Source organism: Chanodichthys erythropterus, chromosome 13 (genome assembly GCF_024489055.1).
Source record: "Chanodichthys erythropterus isolate Z2021 chromosome 13, ASM2448905v1, whole genome shotgun sequence".
Classification (NCBI taxonomy): Eukaryota; Metazoa; Chordata; class Actinopteri; order Cypriniformes; family Xenocyprididae; genus Chanodichthys; species Chanodichthys erythropterus.
In genome coordinates, this window is record NC_090233.1 from 28,063,082 (window position 1) to 28,088,543 (window position 25,462).

Consider the following 25,462-nt stretch of genomic DNA (forward strand, 5'->3'; position numbering starts at 1 on the left):
GGGAAGTGAGCTAGCCAGACAGGATTTTTTTTTATAATGTGACAATATTTACATGCCAGACAGGATTTAAACTTTGTCGGCTGAAGACCCAAGTTTGAAAAACGTACCAAGCACAAAATTCTCTCACCATTCCTGATTTCTAGCACGGCTGTCAGAGCAAAAACGAAAGCTGCTGCTCTCCGTATGTTTTTCCATCATCTCCGGTCACATTCATATGTGAATTGCGTAAGCTTATTTTGTTCATTAGATTGAAAGATCTTAAAATGGCCAACAAGCCTAACTGATTTGGCAAAATGCAGGACAATATAGTGGCCTCTTTGAGTCAAAATGCTGAAGTCTTTCTCTGTGTCTGTTTGTGGCATGAGGCAAAGAGAACAAACAAAACTCAGACAGAAAGAGGTGATTTGGTGTCCCTGGTGGGTTCTCTGATTGACTGAGTGCGGTGGTGACCAGTCTGAGACTGGGTCCTTTAGGGAGACGGGCAGGGGGAGGCTCAGCTGGGATACGCTACATGTAAAAGCCAATTTACAAATGAATTGACTGTAATGGGGGACAACAGAGAGGGCCGACTCTGTTTTTGCCTGTTTTTTCTGAGTTTGGACCCCTACTCCTTGGTTTGAGATGGGAGTGAGAAGATATCAGAATGAGTCGGCATTGAAAGGGTGATCTAAGTTTGATGGGATGATAGGTAATTGACATTGAGCGCAGGGGTGGGGCCAGATGAGGCTTGGTCTCCTGTCACCTATGGCTCAGCTGCTGTTGGTGGGATGCTTGGAGAGGTCATGATACACTCACTTCCATATTCATATATACAGCAAGTCTTAGTGGCTTTTTCTGACAATTCATTAATATATAAAAAAAAAAACAGCAATAATTGTGGATCTTGACACAATCGTAAAGAATTTAATAATAATAATAATAATAATAAATAAAACAACAGATGCTGCGTTAAAGGATTAGTTCACTTTCAAATTAAAATTTCCTGATAATTTACTCACCCCCATGTCATCCAAGATGTCCATGTCCTTCTCTCTTCAGTCGAAAAGAAATTAAGGTTTTTGATGAAAACATGCTCATCTTGAACTAGCTCTCTTCCTCTTCTTCTCTATTTGAATTCCAGCAGTGTAGACGCTGCTAAGTGTATTACTGCCCTCCACAGGTCAAAGTTTGAGCTAATTGTTATATACTTGCACTAGCATATTGTATATGACAATTTAGTTCAAACTTTGACCTGAGGAGGGCAGTAATACACTTAGCAGCGTCTACACTGCTGGAATTCAAATAGAGAAGAAGAAGAAGAGAGCTAGTTCAAGATGAGCATTTATGGTTAAAATGTATATATATATATATATATATATATATATATATATATATATATATATATATATATTTAAAAAAAAAATATTTTAGAAAATGAGTGATGCTTTCTCTAGATAAGACCCTTATTTCTCGCCTGGGAACACGTAGAACGCTTTGAAGCTGCAATGAAACTGTAATTTTGACCTTCAACCGTTTGGAGGCCATTGAAGTCCGCTATTAGGAGAAAAATCCTGGAATGTTTTCATCAAAAACCTTAATTTCTTTTCGACTGAAGAAAGAATGACATGAACGTCTTGGATGACATGGGGGTGAGTAAATTATCAGGAAATTATATAAATATACATAATGTGTTTTGTAATCTTTCTTAGAATCTCTTAAAAAAAGTTAAGAAACAACCTCTGAAAAGCATGTGTGCGTGCGTCTCATATTTGGTGTGTGTATGAAGGTAGAGTGCGTGAAATGTGCTTGTATGATGCCTGACCAAAGTGGTCAATCAGCACTGAGAGGTGTGTGTACTCGCGCAGTAGGCCGTGGAATGTGGGCCTATTTTGTGAGCGGTTCAGAAGGTGATAAGGGCAAAGGGTTCAGTTCAGTCGGCAAAAATGTTCCATTATGTTCCAATTACCGTTGCAGCCAGTGAGTGTGGCAGCCTCAGACTCCGTTCGGGCAATGGAGAGAAAACGAGGGTGGGCTGGGGGAGACTGTGTGGGGCAAGGAGAGCGTATTCATCCTCTCTCATGTCTCATGGGAGCTCTGTCTCTGAGCAGGGACACATAGGGGTCGTCCTGTCCCGCAGAAGCGGCTGCAGTGCTCAGCATCAGTCTGTGTGGGGACAGATAAAGAAAGAGAGAAGAAGTGGTAGTCAAAGTCATTTATTGTTCCAGAAAGAATGAACAACACTCATTTCCAACCTCAAGTTTGCATTTTATGTCCAGCTGATGCTACAGTTTCACTAGAGTCACAAGAAGCTTTTGGGATACTCTGTCTTTTAAAATAAACAAGGGTGTGTTTGTCACGCACACTCATGGAGGACAAAAGTCAGAGTTCATGCAAGTGCAAAATAGCGAGTGAGGGATTGTGGGAGAGTCTGATGAGGAGTGAGGGAACACTTGAGTCAGTGGACAAGCGGATGTTGGCTGTCATTTCTGCCAGTTTGCATCACATGACTAGACTGCTCGTTAAGACCTGAAATAGATGGATTTGGTCTCGTGGGCTATATTTAGCCCAGTTTAACTTCTGACAAGCTATGGCAGGCCCTGCGTTTGACTTTTGGACCTATCTCTCTCCCTCTCTTTCTTCATAAAATCTGCCAAAGTCTGAATTAGGGGTCGTACACACAGAACACGGTTTTCCGTACCAGTGCACTACTTTTCTACTGTTTTTCTATCTAAACGTGGTAGATGGATGTGTTTGACCGTTGCGCTCACATCTCACATCTTTTGCAGCGTCTCACGCATGATGCAGCGTTCTAAAAATGCGGCACTCAAGTTTAAAGAAGTTCAACTTTTTTCGATTAACCGCAAAAAGCATTTTGAGTGAGTGGCTCTTTAGACAATATTAAATGTGGATGGAGAAATGGAAGTTTAGTCCAGGTTTAAAACATTCACTTAAGTTCATGTTGTAACTCATTTTAAAAGGTCAATAAAACTAGCTAAGAAAATATCACAGAGTGGGATTTTATAGCATTGACCAGTTAAGGCAGTGGAAAGATCAAAGAGTGTGAGCAATGGAGGGGAATAGAGTGAGAGAGAAAGATTAAAACAAAAGAGAAGAAAAAATGGAAAAAGAAGGGAGTGAAAAAGAGGAAAAATATTGGGTCCTGAAAAGTCCACCCACAGCTGCCTCTTTTTTTTTTAAAAAGAAAAAAAAAAAAGAAGAAAAAAACTTCATTCTGCTTTTCGACCTGTGTGTGTGTGTGTGTGTGTGTGTCTGTGTGTGTGTGTGTGTGTGTGAGAGAGAGAGAATGTGTGTGTGTGGCTCTGTCGGCTTTGTCCCTCAAAGAGCTTTTTTTCTTCCTTTGCTTTTTTTTCCCCTCTCTCTTTTTTTTTCCTGGAGAGAGAGGCTGGCGCCAGCAGTCTGGAACAGGGCTGACAGGATTTGAATTATAGAAGCTGAACGGGAGGGGGAGGGAGAGGGGGGTGGATGGAAGAGAGAGAACGAGCAAGAAATAGGGAGAGAGAGAGCAGGCGAGCGGGGGAAAGAGAGAGATTCGGTTGGTGTGTGTGTGTATGTGTGTGGGTGATTGAGTGTAGCAGAAAAAGGGTTGTTATTTCAAAAGCGACAGCCACACAGGCGAAGCGGGCGGAGGTGTCGGGTGTATGCTAAGCTAGTATCTCGCTTTGTGGCCGGCATCAAAATTAATAAATAAGTAAACGAAGCAGAAGACTGTAGTTTTAATCACTGATGAAGCTGACACAATCACACTATGCTTAATGTTTTATTTTAGATGAAGCTGCTTTTTATAAAGCTTTATGCCTACTACACTGCACACACAGCTTTCATCTAGTTCTTTTTAAAGGGACAGTTCACCGAAAAATTAAAATTCTTTCAACATTTACACACGTTGATTTAAATCTGTATGACGATTCCTTCTGCGGAACACAAAAGAAGATATTTTGAAGAATGTACTGGTCTTTTTTCCCCCCTGCATTTACAATTAACAGGGATGTGAATCATTCTAATCGGGTTTGAATGAATTCAAATGTAAATGTAAAAATTAATTACTGAATCATTCAAAAGTTTTGTTCAACCCAAAATGATTTGTTCACAAATTGTGCATACACTACTTCTCTCATGAAGGCATCAAGCGGAGCAAGATTTTCAATGAATAATGACTTGCATTTCTGTCTGTTACTCACATAAAGCTATTTTATGGCTTCAGAGACTTATAGGGCACAGACATCAAGATTCTTTTGCATTTTTTGAAGCTTGAAGGCTCCAGTGCCCATTAATTGTAATTGCACTTAAAGGGTTAGTTCACCCAAAAATTAAACATCTGCCATTAATTACTCATCCTCTTGTCGTTCTACACCCGTAAGACCTTCGTAAAACAGTTTATGTGAGTACAGTGGTTCTACCTTAATAGCGACGAGAATACTTTTTGTGTGCCAAAAAAAAAACTAAATAATGACTTTTCAACAATATCTAGTGAAGGTTGATTTCAAAACACTGCTTCGGATCTTTACGAATCGAATCAGTGGTTCGGAGCACCTAAGTCATCTGATTTCAGCAGTTTAGCCATGAGTTTGAGAGGAGATCTGAATCACTAATTCGAAACAAAATATTTGTAGAGCTCAGAAGCAGTGTTTTGAAATCGGCCATCATAATGTTACATTTTTTATTTTTAATTTTTTTTTGGCGCACAAAAAGTATTCTCGTCGCTTTTAAGGTAGAACCACTGAACTCACATGTCAACTGTTTTAAATATGTTTTTAGTAGCTTTATGGATCTTGAGAGTTTCAATGGCTTTGCTCTCAATAGTGGCCTCACTGAGCCATCGGATTTCATCAAAAATATCTTAATTTGCGTTCCAAAGATGAACGAAGAACGGAGAGGTGTAGAACGACACGAAGGTGTGTAATTAATGACATTATTTTCATTTTTGGGTGAACTAACTCTATAATGCGGGCAGAATTCTCATTTTAGGTAAATTAATCTTTGAATACTCTCTAAGAAATAATTTTAATTTAAACAATACAGTGATGTTATTGTTAACTAAAACTATTAAAAAATCTATTTTTGATTATTGAAATAAAGATGAAAACAAATAAAATGTAAATATTAGATGAAAACTTTTAGTTAAATCAACATTCATCAATTTAGATGCCAAGGCAACATTTAAGTATAAAAATATATATATATATATAAGCATATAAAATAAATATATATATATATATATATATATATATATATATATATATATATATATATATATATATATATATATATATATATATATATATATATATATATAAGCTATATAAGAAATATATATTCTATATTATATAAAAACCTAATGGCAAAAGCACATAATGCTGTCACTAAAACTTAAATTAAAAGGAAAACTCAAAATATAAATTAATCTAATTTAAAAAGAAAAAGTAAATAAATCGTATAATAGAATATAAAATAATGCTAAAAAAACACTAGAGCAAAACATCTATATAATCTTGCACCACAAACATATAGGCTCTACTGAACGTATACATCCAGCATATATCACGCATTCCTCCTCGTTCACCCTGTCAATACATCCCTCTCAGGCCGTTCGTTCCTCTCCACCCTAAAATTGTTTCAGGCTGCGGAAGGCATTCCAGACCCAAGCATCTGCTTTCCCCCCTGTTCATTTCATCACCCACAGTGTGCCGAGGCCTGATGGAGCAAACATGAACACAGTGAACCCTCACTGCACAGCAGAGTCACATCGATGTAAACCTCCTGCTTCTCACTTCTCTGTACTGAATGCACTAGAAACGAACATGCAATCGAGTTTAGAGAGGCTTTTGTGTGGGCAACATAAACAGAATCTAATCAGAGCGCTGTGTGCTTGTGTGGATGTGAGGATGTGAAAGACAGAGAGTAGCGAGGGAGGGAAATGGAGTGAGAGAGAACAGCCTGTTCTGGAGAGAAAAGGAGTGTTTCAGTATGAAACGCCCCGGACCAAAAGTGGTTCCAAATGTTGGGCTCAGACTGAATTCAACCAGAGGACAAACAGAAAGATAGGAAAGGGAAAAAGAAAAAAGACACACACAGAGAAATTGACATAATAAAAGTGAGATGATAGTACCAAAACACACTTTCTGTTTGAGTTTCTTTTTTTACCTCTTTGCTTTTTCTTGTTTATTCTCTTTTATGTGCAATAAATACATGTATTTGCAGCCCATATTGTTCTTTTCTTTTTATTGCCATGTGTGGTGCAGTGACTGTGTGACAGATATATTGAAATAGAGGAATAGACTACGAAAAAGCTAAGTAAAGGGCCTCCAGGATGAACAAGGGAAAGGAATAAAAAGGGGGAGAGAAAAGGAAAGAGAGAGATAATAGAAGAAATAATTAAAGGGGACCTGTTATGCAAAATTCACTTTTGCATGGTGTTTGGATATAAATGTGTGTTGGCAGTGTGTGTACACAACCACCCTATAATCATAAAAATCCAACGACTCCTTTTTTTAAATTCCCATAAATCATAAGCAGTGTCTCTGAACAAGCCGTTTGCAGGTTCCTGGCAGTGTGACGTCACATTAGCCATAGGCCCCGCCCACGAATGTTGTCAGACACTGCCGTTTTAACGTAGAACCGCCCTGAGCAAGTTCACAACGAGTTGTACACAGTCCGCCATTGCTGCATTGACGAGAACATCTCCCAAGCATTTTAGATGTTCTGTAGCTGGATGGATTAATCCACATAGCTCTCTCAATTTACTTCCTAAATCTGAGCCGCTGAAGACGAGGTGAATTAATTTTGTTTTCAAAGAAAATGCTCCCTCAACTTTATTGAAATTTGTTTATGTCTGCGTGAATCATTTCACACCGGACTGATTTGTGAACGGATGTCAGTACAAAGAGACGATACAAAACAGAGGTTGAGCTAAAACATTTGTTACTCAAGGATAGATCTGTACAAACCATTTGTGATTTACGGATATGAAGTTTACTGGTTTATTCAGCACCACCCAAAAAGGCATAAGGTCTTCATATATTTGTTTAATGTGTACTTCGCTGTGTATGTTGATGATAATGCAAGGGAGAGAGAGTTTATGGATAATATTTTAATGGACAGTTGCAGTGTTTTATTAAGCTCTTACAATGATTTTCTAGAGTGAAAACAGATGCTTCATATTTTGTGTGAAGTACAATAAACATTATAAAACTCATCGGTAAACAGGCTTCTACTAATATAGTGGATAAAAACAAGAAGATATAAGTTATAACCGTAATTAAACTAAACTATACCTGTTCTATCTCCATGCAGCATAAATTCGCAGTTTCTGACATTATAGTGTGTCCTGACTGACTCCTGACACCGGAGAACGAGCTCTTGAAGCTCCGCCCTCTTAGCAGCTCATTTGCATTTAAAGGGCACACACTGGAACCGTGAATTTTTGCTCACCCCTCAAAAATGGCAATTTTAACATGCTATAAAAAATTATCTGTGGAGTATTTTGAGCTAAAACTTCACATACACACTCTGGGGACATCAGAGAGTTATTTTACATCTTGTAAAAGGGGGCATAATAGGTCCCCTTTAGAGAAAGCGTGCCGAGAGGAAGTTTTATAGAACGGCTGGTGTGTCTCGTCGTGGCTGTTACGGTCTAATGAGACAATAAGTGGTCACCTGAGAAACTGTTGTCCAGACCCAGGGTTGAGGTCAAAGTATCACTATTATTGGTGAGAAATTCTGGAATTCTGGATTCTTGCAGATTCCCTTGTGTTCAGTCACTAAGCTAATATTTCAAAGATCATTGTGAATCTAAATTCAAGATAAAAAAAACTCTGCTTTATCATTTCACTTGAGATTAATTTCTTCTCTCTTTTTTTTTATATTTAGGTGCTTAATAGCTGCTATTGAGTTTTGTCATGTAGCTAATTGGGTCGATCTTAACCTGGTCATTATGCATTAAGGAGAGCAAGCTGCAATTGAAGCAGTTCAAGTTCACATGAAGAGCAGATTTAATGGATAAGCAAAAAGACCTAAACCCGGTTTCTTCACACAACTCCTCCTGACTAAAATGATTTGCCAAATCTAAATCTGGTTTTAATCCGCCAGGCGCACCAACACTTTACTCCATGCCAACCATTTGAGACAAATGCAGAGAAACTCTAATAATTGAAATCATTCACTCCACTCGGGTTTTCCATCTCCCACACACTTGTAGATTCTGAGTCACTCCAAATATGTAAATTAATGACCAGTCATTTTTGAAAGTCGACCCACATTTAGAAAATGCCTGTCCATATTGTTCATTTTAAAATGCTTCTATTTTATATTTCATGATGAGGACAATTATATCGCAAGACTATTTCAACATTTTATTTGAAATTGCTAAAAAATGTAAATAAAATTAAGGTGGTTTTCATGAGAGCCACACTGATAGGACAAAGTCAATAGGAGAGCCACTTTTACCGCAAGTATTAAAAAGTTACATCCAGTACATGAGAAAATACTATAGTAATTTATATAGTGAATACAGTGTTTTTGAACCATACTATAGTAAATTGTAGTATGCTATATATTATAGTATTTACAACACTTTGTTAATAAATGCTACAGCATACTGTAGTATTAACCTTAGTGAACTGATCAACTGTGATAAATACTGTCGTGTACTTCAGCTTTTACTACAGTAAACTGTAGTGTAATGTAGTATAATATACCCTATAATTGTAGAAAACTGAAAAATACAGTATTGGGTAAAGTAATTTGTTTATGTTATAGTTGTTATATTACCACAGCAACTATAGAATTACCACAACAAATTAATTTAAATACTATAGTATGGTTAAAAAACACTATAGTATTTACTATAAATTACTATAGTATTTTGACATGTTCATAAATAGTATATTTATGTCATCCCTGAACATACAATACAATATGCAATGCAATAAATACAAAAGGCAGAAAAAAAACATTCTTTATCATTTACCAATCACATTTGTAATTGAGACAAGATGATTTCCCTTAATGACAAAAAAGCAGGATTACCTTAATGCTAGGATGAGCGGAAGCATAGGTTTCCTTGACTTTCTTCATGTTGTATTTGTAGCTTGTTGTTAGCAATCCTGTTTTCTCGGTTTCCTCTTTATAGTGATCATGGCTGAGATTTTTTTTGTATTTTCTAGTCGTAAAGTGAGCAGGATATGTTAAAATGTAGCGCATGGATTCTGCAGGCATGTATTTATGATACTAAGCGGGAAGCCGGTCTCTCGGAGGGTGTGTGGAGCCCTCCCTAGTTCTACAGCACCCCACAAATTTCCAACGTAAATCTGTGGTGAAAAGTGAAACTGCAGCACTCTCTCATAGAGAGCCATTGGGGCAGATTTCTGGCTGCCCGGCTCATTTTCACATTAGGACATATCACCGTATTATTTAACCCCAAATTAAAGCTTGGCGAGCCGCGCAATGAGTAACACTGGATTAGAACATCACTTAAAATCTTAGGAGGTGCTTCAAGTAATCAATTTCAGTCATAGAGGTTCCGCTGAAAAAGAAAAAGAAACGGCTTGGGAATCCCTTTGTGTTGTATAACTCTACATTTATAGTCTGTTCTTTTGTACTTACAGTTTGTTGTCTTTTGTTGTATTGCAGAATGTCTGAATCTGCTGTCATTTTCAGCTAAAAATGTTAGTCATCTCCCTTGTGACATATCACACTGTGGTTCTATTTGATCTTGTTTTATACTTGCTATAATGAGAAGATGACAAACCTGACTCGCATGACAAACAAATTTCAAATCTATGATAATTCTGTTTAAGCTAAACGCATCTTATTCAAGAAAAAGGGCTAGGTAAAATTTGATTTTAAAGAAGTCTCTTATGCTTACCAAGGCTGCATTTATTTGATCAAAAATACAGTAAAAAAACGATATATTGTGAAATATTATTACATTTAATAAAGTTAGTTTTTATATACTTTAGAATCTAATTTACTACTGTTGATGGAAAAACAGAATTTTCAGCATCATTATTCCAGTCTTCAGTGTCACATAATCCTTTAGAAATCATTCTAATATGCTGATTTGCTGCTCAAGACACATTTCTGATTATCACAGTTGTCCAGCTTAATATTTTTGTGGAAAACATGATACATTTTTCAGGGGTTTTTTTAACTACAGTGACAATTTTGAGAAAACTACAAAGGAAGAATTAGCATTTTTCAATATGTCCTGATGTCCTGTTGATATCATTAAAAACATGACTGGTAGGATGAAAGCAGTATTTCCCCCCTCTATATTCTCTGCTGTCTGTGGGGTTAAAAGTTCCTCATATTGACGGATCTGAATCAAGAGGCTACCCATAACCCCCTGCTGCCACTAACAATCCCCCACATGCACACACAGTTAGAGTGAGGATGAATCCACAACACAGTCTCACACACATACTGCATATACACTGCAGAGATCCAGATACTCTAATCTGCAACCACAATCCTTTTTGTAATGCCATAATCCAAAAACTCAGGCTGTTTGTTTATCTAGAATGTTGCTAGATCAACAACAAACCTAAACACTTAAACAAGTCACACTGTCCCAAGGGCACACCGTACCTAGCCAGTAAAGAATATTAACCAACAGCCATATATTAACCAATATTAACTAACATTACAAACAGACACGTACATGACAAATTAGTAATTAACCTGAATACACTTTGAATATCTTTGATGCATTTTGTTAAAGGCTACACTACCGTTCAAAAGTTTGGGGTCAGTAATTAAAAAAAATAAAATAAATAAAATTATTGAGCAGAGATGCATCAAATGGATTTATTGAACAGAGATGCATTAAATGGATCAAAAGTAACAGTACAGACATTTATAATGTTGCCATTTCTATTTCAAATAAATGCTGTTCTTTTGAACTTTCTATTCATAAAAGAGTTCTGAAAAAATCTGCATATTAGAATGATTTCTGAAGGATCATGTGACACTGAAGACTGGAGGAATGATGCTGAAAATTCAGCTTTGTCATTAGCAGGAATAAATTGTTTTAAAATATATTAAAACAGAAAAAAGATTATTTTAAATTGTGCTTAATATTTAACAATATTACTGTTTTTAATGTATTTTTGATCAAATAAATGCCTCCTTGTTTAGCATAAGAGACTTCTTTTAAAAACATACACTCTAAAAAAGATGGTTCTTTAAAGATTCTTTAAACGTAGTAACAGTTCCATTTAGAACCGTATGGTCCTGAAGAACCCTTTATCTGCTTGTTAAGTTGTGACATAAGGAATGCCGTTTCTGGGTCCAAGCCTCAACTCGTTTCACTTGAGAATGCCATCGACGGACGTTTATGAGCGCTATTTATTCATATTAAACATCAAACATTTTAAAAAGTTAAACATTTAAAATACTTACAGTCTACACAACAGTCTCCATGCTCACAGCGTCACAGACATTAATATTTTAATGATTTATAAAAGATGAATCATTGTCTGGCCATCTGGAATTTTGGGTATGGAGATAAAGGTTATGATTATTATTATTATTTTTTTTTGTAGTATTACACCACATTGTGTTTGTATATTAGCACCTTTTGTTGTTTTTCTTGCGGTATGAGATCCCGGAAGCGCTGCCGCGTGACGTTAGACTTAACAACCGAATGTTCTGTAATTGTTCTTTGTGTTAGGGTTCTTTATTCCCACCTTTTTGTTTTTCAAATCTGTAACTGTCAAAGCCACCCCATTACTGATTTTCTGGTGCTCAACCATCAAACTACACACTGTCAACACACTCTCAACAGGTAAATGACCGCAACTCAATTACACCAAAATGATGGACTTAAAGACATCATTGCAGATTGTGAAGATATTTCACTGGAACTTGGTCTTCATTAGGCATACATCTGTTTTCTGTTTCTATGTGTTTTACTTCCTTGTGTATTTATTCATGTTCAGTGTCAATTGTCATTTAATAATGTATTCAGCTAATAACTGTTGTTAGAGCACTGTCACACATTTTTGCTACTATTTCACGTCAATGAAAAATAAAAGTACATAATTGACACAACATGCTATTTTTTATGTAAACCCTATTAGAGGCTACAAGACATTATAAGATCAGGCCAGTAACAAAATAATAATAATAAATAAATAATAATATATTAAAAAAATATTTACAATATTGACACTAATATTAATAATATAAAGATAATAATATACTAATATTAATTAAAATAAACTATTATTAAAGAGGTTATTTATAACACCATTAAGGTCCTATATAGCACTTTCAAAGCATGGTCCTTAATGGAACCTTAAAGGGTCAGTTCACCCAAAAATGAAAATTCTGTCATTTATTACTTACCCTCATGCCGTTCCACACCCTTAAGACCTTCGTTAATCTTTGGAACACAAATTAAGATATTTTAGTTGAAATCCGATGGCTCTGTAAGGCCTCCATAGATACACTGATTCATAATGCTCCGAATCTTCCTGAAGCAGTGTTTTGAAATTGGCCATCACTATATAAGTAATTTTTTATTTATTTTTTTTGGCGCACCAAAAATATTCTCGTCACTTTATAATATTAATATTGAACCATTGTACTCACATGAACCGATTTAAATACAAACCCGATTCCAAAAAAGTTGGGACACTGTACAAATTGTGAATAAAAACAGAATGCAATGATGTGGAAGTTTCAAATTTCAATATTTTATTCAGAATACAACATACAGTAGATGACTTATCAAATGTTTAAATTGAGAAAATGTATAATTTTAAGGGAAAAATAAGTTGATTTTAAATTTCATGGCATCAACACATCTCAAAAGTTGGGACAAGGCCATGTTTACAACTGTGTGACATCCCCTCTTCTTTTTATAACAGTCTGCAAACGTCTGGTGACTGAGGAGACAAGTTGCTCAAGTTTAGGAATAGAAATGTTGTCCCATTCTTGTCTAATACAGGCTTCTAGTTGCTCAACTGTCTTCGGTCTTCTTTGTCGCATCTTCCGCTTTATGATGCGCCAAATGTTTTCTATGGGTGAAAGATGTGGACTGCAGACTGGCCATTTCAGTACCCGGATGCTCCTTCTACGCAGCCATGATGTTGTAATTGATGCAGTATGTGGTCTGGCATTGTCATGTTGGAAAATGTAAGGTCTTCCCTGAAAGAGACGACATCTGGATGGGAGCATATGTTGTTCTAGAACTTGGATATACCTTTCAGCATTGATGGTGCCTTTCTAGATGTGTAAGCTGTCCATGCCACACGCACTCATGCAACCCCATACCATCAGAGATGCAGGCTTCTGAAGTGAGCACTGATAACAACTTGGTTTGTCCTTGTTCTCTTTAGTCCGGATGACATGGCGTCCCAGTTTTCCAAAAAGAACTTCAAATTTTGATTTTTCTGACCACAGAACAGTTTTCCACTTTGCCACAGTCCATTTTAAATGAGCCTTGGCCCAGAGAAAATGCCTGCGCTTCTGGATCATGTTTAGATATGGCTTCTTTTTTGACCTATAGAGTTTTAGCCAGCAACGGCGAATGGCACGGTGGATTGTGTTCACCGACAATGTTTTCTGGAAGTATTCCTGAGCCCATGTTGTGATTTCCATTACAGTAGCATTCCTGTATGTGATGCAGTGCCGTCTAAGGGCCCGAAGATCACGGGCATCCAGTATGGTTTTCCGGCCTTGACCCTTACACACAGAGATTGTTCCAGATTCTCTGAATCTTTGGATGAAATTATGCACTGTAGATGATGATAAATTCAAACTCTTTGCAATTTTTCTCTGAGAAACTCCATTCTGATATTGCTCCACTATTTTTCACCGCAGCATTGGGGTAATTGGTGATCCTCTGCCCATCTTGACTTCTGAGAGACACTGCCACTCTGAGAGGCTCTTTTTATACCCAATCATGTTGCCAGTTGACCTAATAAGTTGCAAATTGGTCCTCCAGCTGTTCCTTATATATACATTTAACTTTTCCAGCCTCTTATTGCTACCTGTCTCAACTTTTTTGGAATGTGTAGCTCTCATGAAATCCAAAATGAGCCAATATTTGGCATGACATTTCAAAATGTCTCACTTTCAACATTTGATATGTTATCTATATTCTATAGTGAATAAAATATAAGTTTATGAGATTTGTAAATTATTGCATTCCTTTTTTATTCACAATTTGTACAGTGACCCAACTATTTTGGAATCGGGTTTGCATGATTTTAGTACATTTATGGATCTTGAGAGAGGAAGTGTCATTGCTCCCTATGCAGGCCTCACAGAGCCATCGGATTTCAACTAAAATATCTTAATTTGTGTTCCGAAGATTAACGAAGGTCTTACGGGTATAGAACGGCATGAGGGTGAGTAATAAATGACAGAATTTTCATTTTTGGGTGAACTAACCCTTTAAAAAGGGTTCTATTTAGCACCAAAAAGGGTTCTGCTATTGTTACAAGCCAAAGAACCCTAATTTGGTACTGTTTAGAACCATTTTTCATTAGACTGTAAAAAAAAAAGTACCAACTCCAAACTTTTAAATGGTAATGTATATCACACAGCAGCTTATGTTCATCGACACAATCAATATGTAAACTAGATGCAATGGCTATTATCACATCAGAGAAAAAGATGTGGGGCAGGTGTTAGACCTTTTCCTTTTTGGACACCACTGGGTCCATTATTGATCATCATTAATGACCGACCGCATCGGTCTCCGGACCCATGTCTTTAATTGCTTCTAGTGCATCAGAATGGGTTTTGGAGGAGAAAAAGCAGGTCAAACAAAGTACCTTGAATGCATGCAGAAAAACAGTCTCACCAAGGGCACAGCCATCATCCCGTAATGATTGTTTTGAATGAGAAGATGTTTGAAGGACAGCGTGCAGAGACAGGGACACAACAGACACTGATAGGACTATTAGACATTTTCTAGAAGGCTGAAAAGTTCAAGTGAAACATTGAATGTTTGGATTTTACCACGTCTTGTAAATCCATTGAATTTATTTATTTATTTACTCTTTTTATAAAATATTTGTATTTAATAAGTAAATAGCTCCAAAATAATCTCTACCATCAAGCAGGTGTGCAAGTACTGGAAAATGTTTGATATATTTAGTGTAAAGTGTTATGGGTATGGAAAAATCTATCCAAAAACATACTTGAGTAAGTAAAAACATCTCCATATTGATTTTTTTTTTAAGTACTAGAAAAATACTGTTAGTCTTATTAGCTTAAATCTGCAGCAGTTTATTCTGGCCAAGAACTGTCCATTCACATATAAAAGGTGAGTCTAACTTTCATGTTAAAGCTCCAATCACACTTCATCTTCTTGTTGTCTTTATCTTCACAACTTCACTTCATGTTCTTATGTGACATTTTGTGGTGAACAGCACAAATCATATGTGGTAGTTTGGCAAACATGCAATTATCTGCCTCAAAGAAAAAATAAAATTCTTAAATACCACATATGTAAAATGTTTGATTTACTACTCAAAATACTACTCAAAAATTTGAATTTGCTTTTTAATACAGCCCTATATATCTTTATTGATTGACACTTAAAAATAACTGTTTTCTGATAATATATTTTATGAACTATTTTATTTATGTAAAATATAATTTACTCTTCAGTGTCACATGATCCTTCAGAAATCATTCTCATATGCAGATTTGGTGCTCAAGAAACATTTCTTCTTATCAGTGTGGAAAACAGTCCTTACTAAATAAAAATATTAATTTCTTTCAAAAAAGGAAATGTTATAATATAATAATATTTAATATTTTTCAGTTGTCCCCACGAAGATGCTAATATCTGAAACGTATATATTTATAAATCATACTAAGTGGTGTTTTTTGAAAATATAAAAAAATGCAGAAAGTTTTCTGTGATGGGTAGGTTTAGGGGATGTAATATACAGTTTGTGTGTGTTTTTGTGACATATCAGGACACAAATTTGTATGATGACATGGGTATGACATAGGTATTACAAGAAGAGGTGACTTATGAGGACATTACCCCATGCCCCCATTTTTCAAAAGGCTTATAAATCATACAGAATGATTTTATTTTATTTATTTTTTTTTTTTTTTGAGAAAGTAAAAATATGCAGTTTCCTGTGGTTTAGGGGTAGGGGTAGTGTAGGGGGATAGAAAATACGGTTTGTACAGTATAAAACCCATTACGCCTATGCAATGTCCCCACAATTCACAAAAACAAACGTGTGTGTTTGCGTGCGTGCTCTCTGTGCTGTGTGGAGTGGAGGGCAGAGGCTCTGGGAAAAGGAGGAAGTCATAGAGAGAGCAGAAGGAGAGAGCATTCTTTCCCGCTGAAGTCACCCTGTCTATGGCGATGGGAGAGCAATGCTGTCCACACGCACACACAGCCGCCTCTGTGTGTCAGTGTCAGTACGAGTGGGTGGGAGTACACCACTGCAGGGGTTTTGGGTTGAGATAGAATGAGAGAGAGAGAGAGAGAGTGGAAAGAGAGAAGGATGTATAGAGAGAGGCACACAAATAAGAGAGAAATGAGACATAGTGATAGAGAGAGAGGGTAAAACAAGTGCAGGTGAGTAGACTGAAAATAGAGGTGGACTAGAAGGAGAGTTACAGTAAGGCCAGATGGAAAGAGGAAGACAGAAGTTTTTACAAACAGAAAGAAATGGGGGTAAGCACTACATAAATGAGGGTGATAAATGGTATGGAGGTATGTATAATGCTGTCTGTGGCATATTTCTTTCATTATTGAAAGGACCAAGACAGGGACTTAGGGTTGGATTGGAATTTCTGTATAGAACTAATTCCATTTTTTAAAGAATAGTTTTATTTTTTACCCAAGAATGAAAATTCTGTTATCATTTACTCACCCTCATGTCATTCACAGCCTGACTTTCAAACACAGGCATCAAACCCATTTTCATTTTTGCTATCAGCACAGGTGCTACAATAAATGGGAACTGTTTTCCTCCTCCTCCTCCAAAAAAAAAAAAAAAAGCAATTTAGGTCTGATTTGTTATTGTTATGATTTGTAATGTTCTATTTAATTCTGAAAATATCTCATAAGTTGACAACAGGCTTCTTATGTAATTAGCACCGTTTTCCAAATATTGTCTATTATTTCTTTCACAGAAGTACTCCTGCAATCGTTAACAGAACTATCAAGGAACCAAAATTGTTTAGTAGAATTGAAATTGGAAGCAGAATTGTTATATTCCTTTAATCCCTGTCTGTAGTGAGGAATGATGTGTTTTTATGTTGGCGCTGAGCTTTCAAACTAAATATTAGATCACAAAATCATCTAAAAACCTTCAAACCATGGGTGAAAACTTTAACCAGACTGAATAGTCTTGGTTGATCACGTGGGCATTCTCTGGGATTTCTTAGTATGACATGATTAAACTGCATTGAATAGACAAATGTTTAATAATAGATAATATTCTATTAACAAAATTTTGCTCAATTTTGACAAGATCAAAAATATAATTTCGGCATGTCGATCTAGGAAGAGATACACATGAAAATCCAGTGATCTTAATGTTTTCTTTTGTATCTGTAATTAAGAGGTGATTCTCCATTTCTGATGCTCCATAATGCATAAAAATCTTAGATGCCCCATAATGAGATGCTCATGATTAAATATGTATGATACTTTTCTCAATCTCAAAGCTTCATATTTAGATTCTAAAGCCCTCCTCCATCTGCATACAGCAGGGAATTTCCTATTCCAGCAAGTGAAATTTCTCTTTTCAGCTTCTAGCACAAACCTGAAGATGTAGGCCTGGCCACGGAGAGCCGGTTCAGTAAAGTCTTTATATCTTTCACCTCTTCATCCTCATTTCTCCCGGACTCCATAAGTGTGTCCTGATTTTCCAAGTAGAAGATTTGGAGGTGAGATGAACATTAAGAGGTGAGATGAACAATAAGAGTCGTTCTTCCAACCATATGAGCAAATGAAATGTTTGGGTGATAAGGCCTTCCAGTAAACCTCCTCCCTCCCTCCCCTCTTCTTACCGTCCGCTGCCAGGACGGTCCCAGGGCCCTCAAACATCAGGCCGCAGCAAGGCGCTCAAGCGCTGTCTGTAATTGCTTCGGTCTAGACACTGTCTGGTATGGGAAACAGACATGCACATTGAGCATAAGAGGAGGGGGGAGGGGGATAGAGAGAGAATGCAATGGGATTAAAACGAGTTACAAACGGCCTGGATCTCTCCAGTGAAATAAAGGATGTCAGAGCCTGATTGCAGTGTGTGGATGATTTACAGTATGAGAGCTGCATTAGATGGACTTGTTTCGTTCAGCTTCAGTTCGCATGTGGTCTATGGAGGTGATCAAATGAGTTCTCCTGGCTTACCAGATTTGTTTTCACTCTGATAAAGTTGGTGTCTGAGAATTATGGTCCTTGATTAGTCTACACATCTACAGCATTATTTTGTGTAGCTCTGCAGTGTCTTTGCATTTGTCATGGAAACCCTCGTCTATCAGCACATGACCGTCTTTTGAGTTCCAATTGTTGTTTTATATAGGAACACCTTATTTAAACAGCATAAATTTAGGGCCAAACTATTTAAAAACAAACAAACAAACAAACAAAAAAGGTATTAAAAATTATACCCTCAAACATCGCTTAATGCTGTTTTCAGACATTTACTTTGTGTTTCCTGTACCAAAAAAGCTGCTTATGCACTGATGAGCCAAAACAATATGACCAGTCACAGGTGAAGTGAATATTGTTGATCATTTCCTGATAAGGCCATGTATTAAGAATCAGATCTCATGATCAATGTGTTGGATGCAGAAGTAATTGGCAGGAATAAAGATCTGAACTACTTTGACAAGGGCCGAATTGTTATGGCAATGCGACACTAAAATTTAACGATGGTATTCAGAGGAATTTTTCACAATACACAGTACATCAGACAAAATATCTTCTCTTGTAAAATGTGTAATCAGTTCTGCTGCTCCCTATACACAGAATACATGTAATTGCAAATTTGAAAGCAAAGTGAAAAACGAGTACACATTCAAAAGCGATTTCAATACCCCGCATATTGGCTCCCTGATGCCAGCAGATTATATACAGTATATACCTCAGTGTTTTGCAAGTTTATTTACCGGTGTGAACATTTCCTCACTGTGGCAACCCTAACGAGAACTCAGAATCTGAACTGGACCTTGGAACAGTGGAAAAAGTTCACCTGGTCCAATAAGTATCCATAAGGCCATGTACGTGTACACCGATTACCTGGGGAAATGATGGCACCAGGATGCATTCTGGGGTAGAATTGGTATAAGTGGATAGAATATACAGTTTGTACAGTATAAAAACCATTACGCCCTATTATTATGTAGAGTCCCCTAAACTACAATACAAGTGTGTATGCATGTGTGAGAGAGAGTGAGGAACAGAGAGAAAATGAAGTATACTGTGGCAAAAGATAGTATGAGTGTGTGCAGGAGTCTTGTGGACGATGCATGCCTTCCCGTGCTGTGCTAAACTGTACTAACCTCTCAGTGGGTGGCTGCAGTGCTAGGACTCAAACAGACATGAAAAGGATTTGGGGGACAATAATCTAGCTTTTCCTCTGCTTCTCATTCAAACTCTTTCCATCTCTCTCTCTTTATTGGGATTTCAAAGCCTGGGAAGGAAGACAGAATGAAGTATTGTTCAAGAAGACTATCCATTCAATATTAAGTTCAAAATGTTTGCACTGACACTTCAGGCCCCCATGAGTACTTACAGTTTATTTTTGGTTGTGCAAGTCCTTTGAAGGTTTGCCAGTCCTGCCAGAATTTAGCAGTGTTCTTGCGCTTGAAATACTGAGTGAGTAGGAGTGGGAAGGGTGTGGTGCAGTCCATTCTTAGCAGTGTGCAGTATGCCTGACTTTCTAAATGTCATCACATCATTAGTGCTGGTCTATTTTGTCACAGATTATGTAAAAGAAGGACATGCAAAGATCAGAGCATATCCGCATATATGTCTTATTCTGGCCAAAGAAAGCCTCTAATGTAGAGTGTAAGTAAAGTCTTTTGTCATGAGTCCAAGTCGAGTCTCAAATCCTTTTGGAAATTAATTTTCTGTAATTACTCATTCAATACAATTTTCTCGTTTTCCGCATAGTAAATGGGAGGTAACTGTGATACTGGAATTTGTTGTCCTTTGCTCTAAGTAAATTCAACTTCTTAGACAGGTCAATTTTTCATACTTGAACCGTCTAAACAACATGTAAAATTCATCATAAAATAGTTATTTCTAAGTTATATACAAAAATAGTTCAAAATATGGTGTAGCAATCTCTACAAATGATTGAAAAACAACAAGAAAAATGTTCAAGACATTATTGGAAATAGACTTTTAATTAGAATTTTTGTCCATACAAAAGTTTTGAAAACACACCAAAAAAAAAAAAAAAAAGTATAGCACTATATAGCAGTATATATAGCACTAAAAGTGGTTCTCACCATATCTTTAAAGGTGTTCTACAGCTTTGTCAAATGGTGCTATGTAGAACCCATAAGAGGTGCCATATCGTATTTTATTTCTTCAAAAAAAATGGTGCTAAACATCACCAACAGTGGTTCTTTGGCTCATAAAGAACCTTTAAAGGGGCTTAACAGGTTCTTTGTACGGCAGTGGTGCTATATAGCACCTATAGCACCAACCCAAAGAACCACTAGGCAAGGCAAGGCAATTTTATTTGTAGAGCACATTTCATACACAATGGTAATTCAAAGTGCTTTACATAAAGAAGAAGAAGAATAAAAATAAAACATAAGGAATAGGAATAACTGTAAAAACAGAGAATTTTGCTATATGGACAGAAGAGCTAGGAAGTCTTAGGGAGTTTTGTTGTTGTTGTTGTTGTCCGTCAGAGTGGATCTAAACATCACATGACACTAAAGAACCATAGAGGAGCTTAATAGGTTCTGTATACAGTAGCGGTGCTATATAGCACCTCAGTCATCCCGGAAGAACCGGTGAAGAACCACTGAAGCACCAAGATTTGGTGCTATACAGAACTTAAAGTGGTTCCCATATGATTACAAGCCAAAGAACCACTTTTAGTACTATATAGCACCATTTGTTTTGTTTTTTTAGAGTGAGTTTGGAATTTGGTCAGATTTTCGCATGCAGTTAGGCTGTTCAGATCAATGCGAAATAAAAACGCTCTCTCTGACAGTATAGGTGCCACTTATGGAAATTTTGAAAAACATCAGTACACAAGTAAAGTATTGCACAACTTTCCATTTTTGACACTCGGCTGTCACTGCAAAGAAGGAAGTCAGACAGTATTTAAATGTTCTCAAACAGCAGTTCAGATTTTTGTAATCACAATAGTGGGTATCAAACAACACTAAATACAAGAGTACTGAGATATTAGAGATGTTCTGGATTATTTCTCTGCTATTCAATATCGCTTATAAAAATAGTCTGTTTAAGTCCCACCATGCCATAGTTTTATGTAACAGCAGCAGCTCTGGCCATGTGACCAAAAGCGCAAATCCTATTGGTTGGTCAGTTTTTTTTCGCAGTGCAGTGGTAATGAGATTTAAAAACCTTTGCGTAAAAAAAAAAAAAAAAAAAAAAATCCATCACATTGACACCATGCAAATGTTTTTGTTGGTCTGAACAGACACATTAACAGTTCATTCAAATTAAAATGTTTATCACACCAAACATTCATGTTGGTGTGAACTGGCTATTTCTCTGCCATTTTACACCAAACTGAGGCTTTTTATTAACTAAATGACTTTATAGCAACCACTTCCTATCTCCATCAGTCTTTCTTCTCACATTATGGATAGATAATGACAAGGATGTTTGTTTCCATTATGTATCTACTACACATAAACCAATACAACTGCACTACAGCTCCATTCCCGTAACCAATCAACCAGCTCCTGCCTCACACACAAACACATACATGCACATGAACACCTATGCACCGACTTCAAATAGGCCAGGCTCAGCCAACCTCCCGTGGCCCTCAGCTAGCCTCCCAGAAAGCCTTTTCATTTCACAGACGCATGGACGGGAGAAAAAGGAGGGAAAAATGAAGCTCGGGAGGAGGAGGAGGGGGCCATTGCGGGGGAGGAACCGAAAGGGGAGTGTGTGTGGGGTTGGAGCGGGGGGGGGTGTTAGGCAGCATTGTAATGATGGAGAGCAACTCGATACTCTTGCATGCTGAATATTCCCCTGGAGGGCTTTTTCCATTACCCGAGCACAGCAGAATGGTAGAGTCGTTTAGTTTAGCCCAAGCTGCCTAACGCTCTCTCAAGCTCCCCCTCCCTTTCTCTCAACCTATCTGTTCCCCTGCTGCCCCTCCTCTCTCTTTCTCCCTCTCTCGTGTTCTTTCCCCGCTCTGTGTTTTTCCATAGGCACATTGTGCAAATGTAACCTTTCAGTAAGCCCCTCCCCTCCAGGAAGTTGGCTGGCCCCTTTGCTGCCAGGAAATATGAAAAACTGGCAGGATGCCCATTTAATCTCCAAACAGAGAGAGGGAGGGAGAGAGAGAAACGGCAAAGCAGTTGAGATGGTGAAGGAAATGTTACAGTTTGACTCACCAGAAGGGAGGGGGAGAGAGGACAATTTTACTTTAGAGAGTCACATTAACTATATCGCTCTGAAAAAGTGTCTGCTTTTCTGTATTTTTGCTTAGTTTTACACTGAATACAATAAGTTCTTCAAACCTATGTTTATGTAAGGGAGACTGTTATAACATAGGTTGACTTGTAACACCGTCAGTTTAACCACTTAGAAATTAGGTAAGAATGAAATCTCTGTGATATACAGATATGAGCAGCATCTTATATGACATTAGACATTTTAGACATGTTACGGTTTGCCTTGCGATCAAGTTAATGGATATTAAATGAGAGAACTGGTATCATTGAATTCAGTAGGTCCTCATGCTTAATTTGATACAGCACTTATTCAAAACTTTCACCTAAATGTAAGAACTAGATAATTCCTAAATGTAAAAATATAATATGTTATATCTGAGTAGACAAGGGTTGCAACATTACTTTTCACATTTTCTTATAATAAAGTAGTTTCAAACATTGAACAAAATGGGGCACTGTAACATTTGACAACACACAACTGTGAAGGTGACTAAAATGCACACAAATTTTTTTTTGTTTTGATTGTTCATCGTTAGCCAATTTTTTAATGTATTTGTTCAATTATTTTTTTTCTTGTTGCTGTTGTAGAATAAAATGTTTACTATTTCTTTTTTACCTTTTGAATTAAATAGCTCAAAAATGTAATTGGGTAGTTCAAAAATAAATTAAAAAAAAAAATGTTGCAAACTGTATCCTTGTAAGATCTTATAGCAAACTGCACAACTTCAACACCAAATTTCTACAACTTTGTTGTAGGCTAAGATTGATCTTCCTTGCAACATTGTATCTACATCGGATGCAAGCAGCGCAATAAAAGCCAATGCGACAAATGCATGACAGTTAACTAAAGCAATGTTCTATTTCTGACGTACTCCACATGCCTGCGCTGCTTCTAAAACAAAGGAAAAATGGATTTACAATGGTCGCTTAAGACAGCCTCAAATTGTAGAACAATATACAACAACGATCTCGTCAGGTATAGATACGGTGTAAAATTCGCAACTATTCCAAACATTTTCCATTTGGATATTATGGTTCTGATCATGGTTCTTCTGAGCCCTAGAGCCTTTTTTCATCATTAACCAATGTTTTATGTATTTGTTCAATATTTTTTTTTTTTTTTTTTTTCAGTCAACGTCAGGTGTAGACATGGTCTAAAATTTGCAACCATTCCATTCTCCATTCGGATATTATGGCTCTGATCATGGTTCTTCTGAGCCTTATAAATGTCATCGTAAATTTTTTTTCAGGTTGATAGGCCACTCTTTCTTTTCATTCCTTTGGGGTAAGTTACACTTGCACGAATTTACAAATGCAGTACTGCCAGATTCACTCTGACTGTTAGGGCAAATGTTTCATTTAAATTGAGCTTAAATAAACAGCCAATCGCAATGATCTGTAATTTGGCCATTCTGGGGGCAAAAACTTTTGCACACCTGAAGAACGCATGATTGAAACATTGAACACCAAAGAAATGAAAGATTAACCAAACTTTTGTGACTCCCATCTGTGTACAACCAAAAAAAAAAAAAAACACAAATTCAGAAATTCTGACACTTTTCCCCCAGCACTGTAGACAATTAAAATAATACTACTAATACAAAAGTAACATATTTTGGATTAAATTACCTGTAGCCAGTACACAACACGTGAACACACACACACACAAACCTGCCTTGCCACACCCTGAAGAGTCATTCAACCTATTTAGCACATCACACTCCCAACACAGAAGGTGCTATTGTTGCTTGGTGTGGTGTAGCCTAGTTAACATACAACAAACTGGTTGTAAAGATTGCTCCATACCACTTTTTGCGAAAGACAGACTCAATCTTATGTAACGTCCCACGTCATTCTCTTCCTGGTAAACAAGAGCTGCGCTGCTCTGGAGCTGAAAAGGTTTTAGAGCTCACATTAAAGCTAACTCTGACAGAGACAGTTTTGCCAACAGTACGCAACCATCCAGCTCTTCTTTATGCCTCCATGTTTTGCAAAGGCACTTCAGGTCTGTTAAAAGTGTCAAGTGTGGTAGAAGAACATTGAGATAGGTTGAGCTGGCAAAACTTGAGTTCATGAGATTTGTCTGTTTGATGAAGAGAAAAAATATACACATGACCCCAACTGAGGTTTTAGTAGTTTAGTAACTTCTAACTTTGTATAGCGATTTTTACACTTTTTTTGGAACCATTAAAGGGCTCTTTACATTTTTAAGATGTTAGTTTAAACCAAATGAATCGGGGTTAAATTGAACAACTTGTTCTTGTTCCCAAAACTGTGGTCTTCAGTTGGTAAACGAGAACAACGTTGGTTTTTCTTCAACAAAGTGAGGTGGTGTATGTATTACTGATCTACTTGCTGATAAAAGCATGAGCAGGCTCTAGAGTCCTGCTGAGGCAGATGAGGTTGACTCACCTCCGCTCCCTGCCCTATCTCCTCTGTGATTTCCAGTCACTGAACTCAGCCCCATGTACTTTTTATGGGCCAAATAGTCCACTTCATCTCTTCCTGTGCTAGCAGCGCTGAGTACCTTGCGAGTGCTGGGTCAAGAATACTGGGAAGTGCCCTAACTAACAGTGCCACCTGATGGCTAATGGTTGCTACTACGTTAATCACATGACAGTCGATAGGAACTAGAGCACCACCACAGGCTAACTGCCACAACTGCACAGCTGAGATTTCAAGAGCCTTGATCTTTTTTGTCACAGCACTCTGATTTTAGAATTTAGCTTCAGCTATTTAAGAATTTTCAGACTCAGTTAGACCTAAATATTTTTATTCTCATTTTATTTGATTGTTTTGCACATTTTGATGAAACAAACAAGCAAAAGAAAGGATTGCCATTTCTTCACCA

General features: G+C 37.1%; 1 long non-coding RNA gene across 1 annotated transcript; it reads right to left on the reverse strand.

Moving 5' to 3' along the window:
- Positions 1-1,596: 1,596 nt before the first annotated feature.
- On the reverse strand, positions 1,597-25,145 carry LOC137035069 (uncharacterized). Its single transcript, XR_010897014.1, has 4 exons — positions 25,024-25,145; positions 18,001-18,093; positions 17,754-17,850; positions 1,597-2,142 (listed from the first exon to the last, which is right to left on the reverse strand). It is a non-coding gene; the product is annotated as an uncharacterized lncRNA (long non-coding RNA).
- Positions 25,146-25,462: the final 317 nt, after the last annotated feature.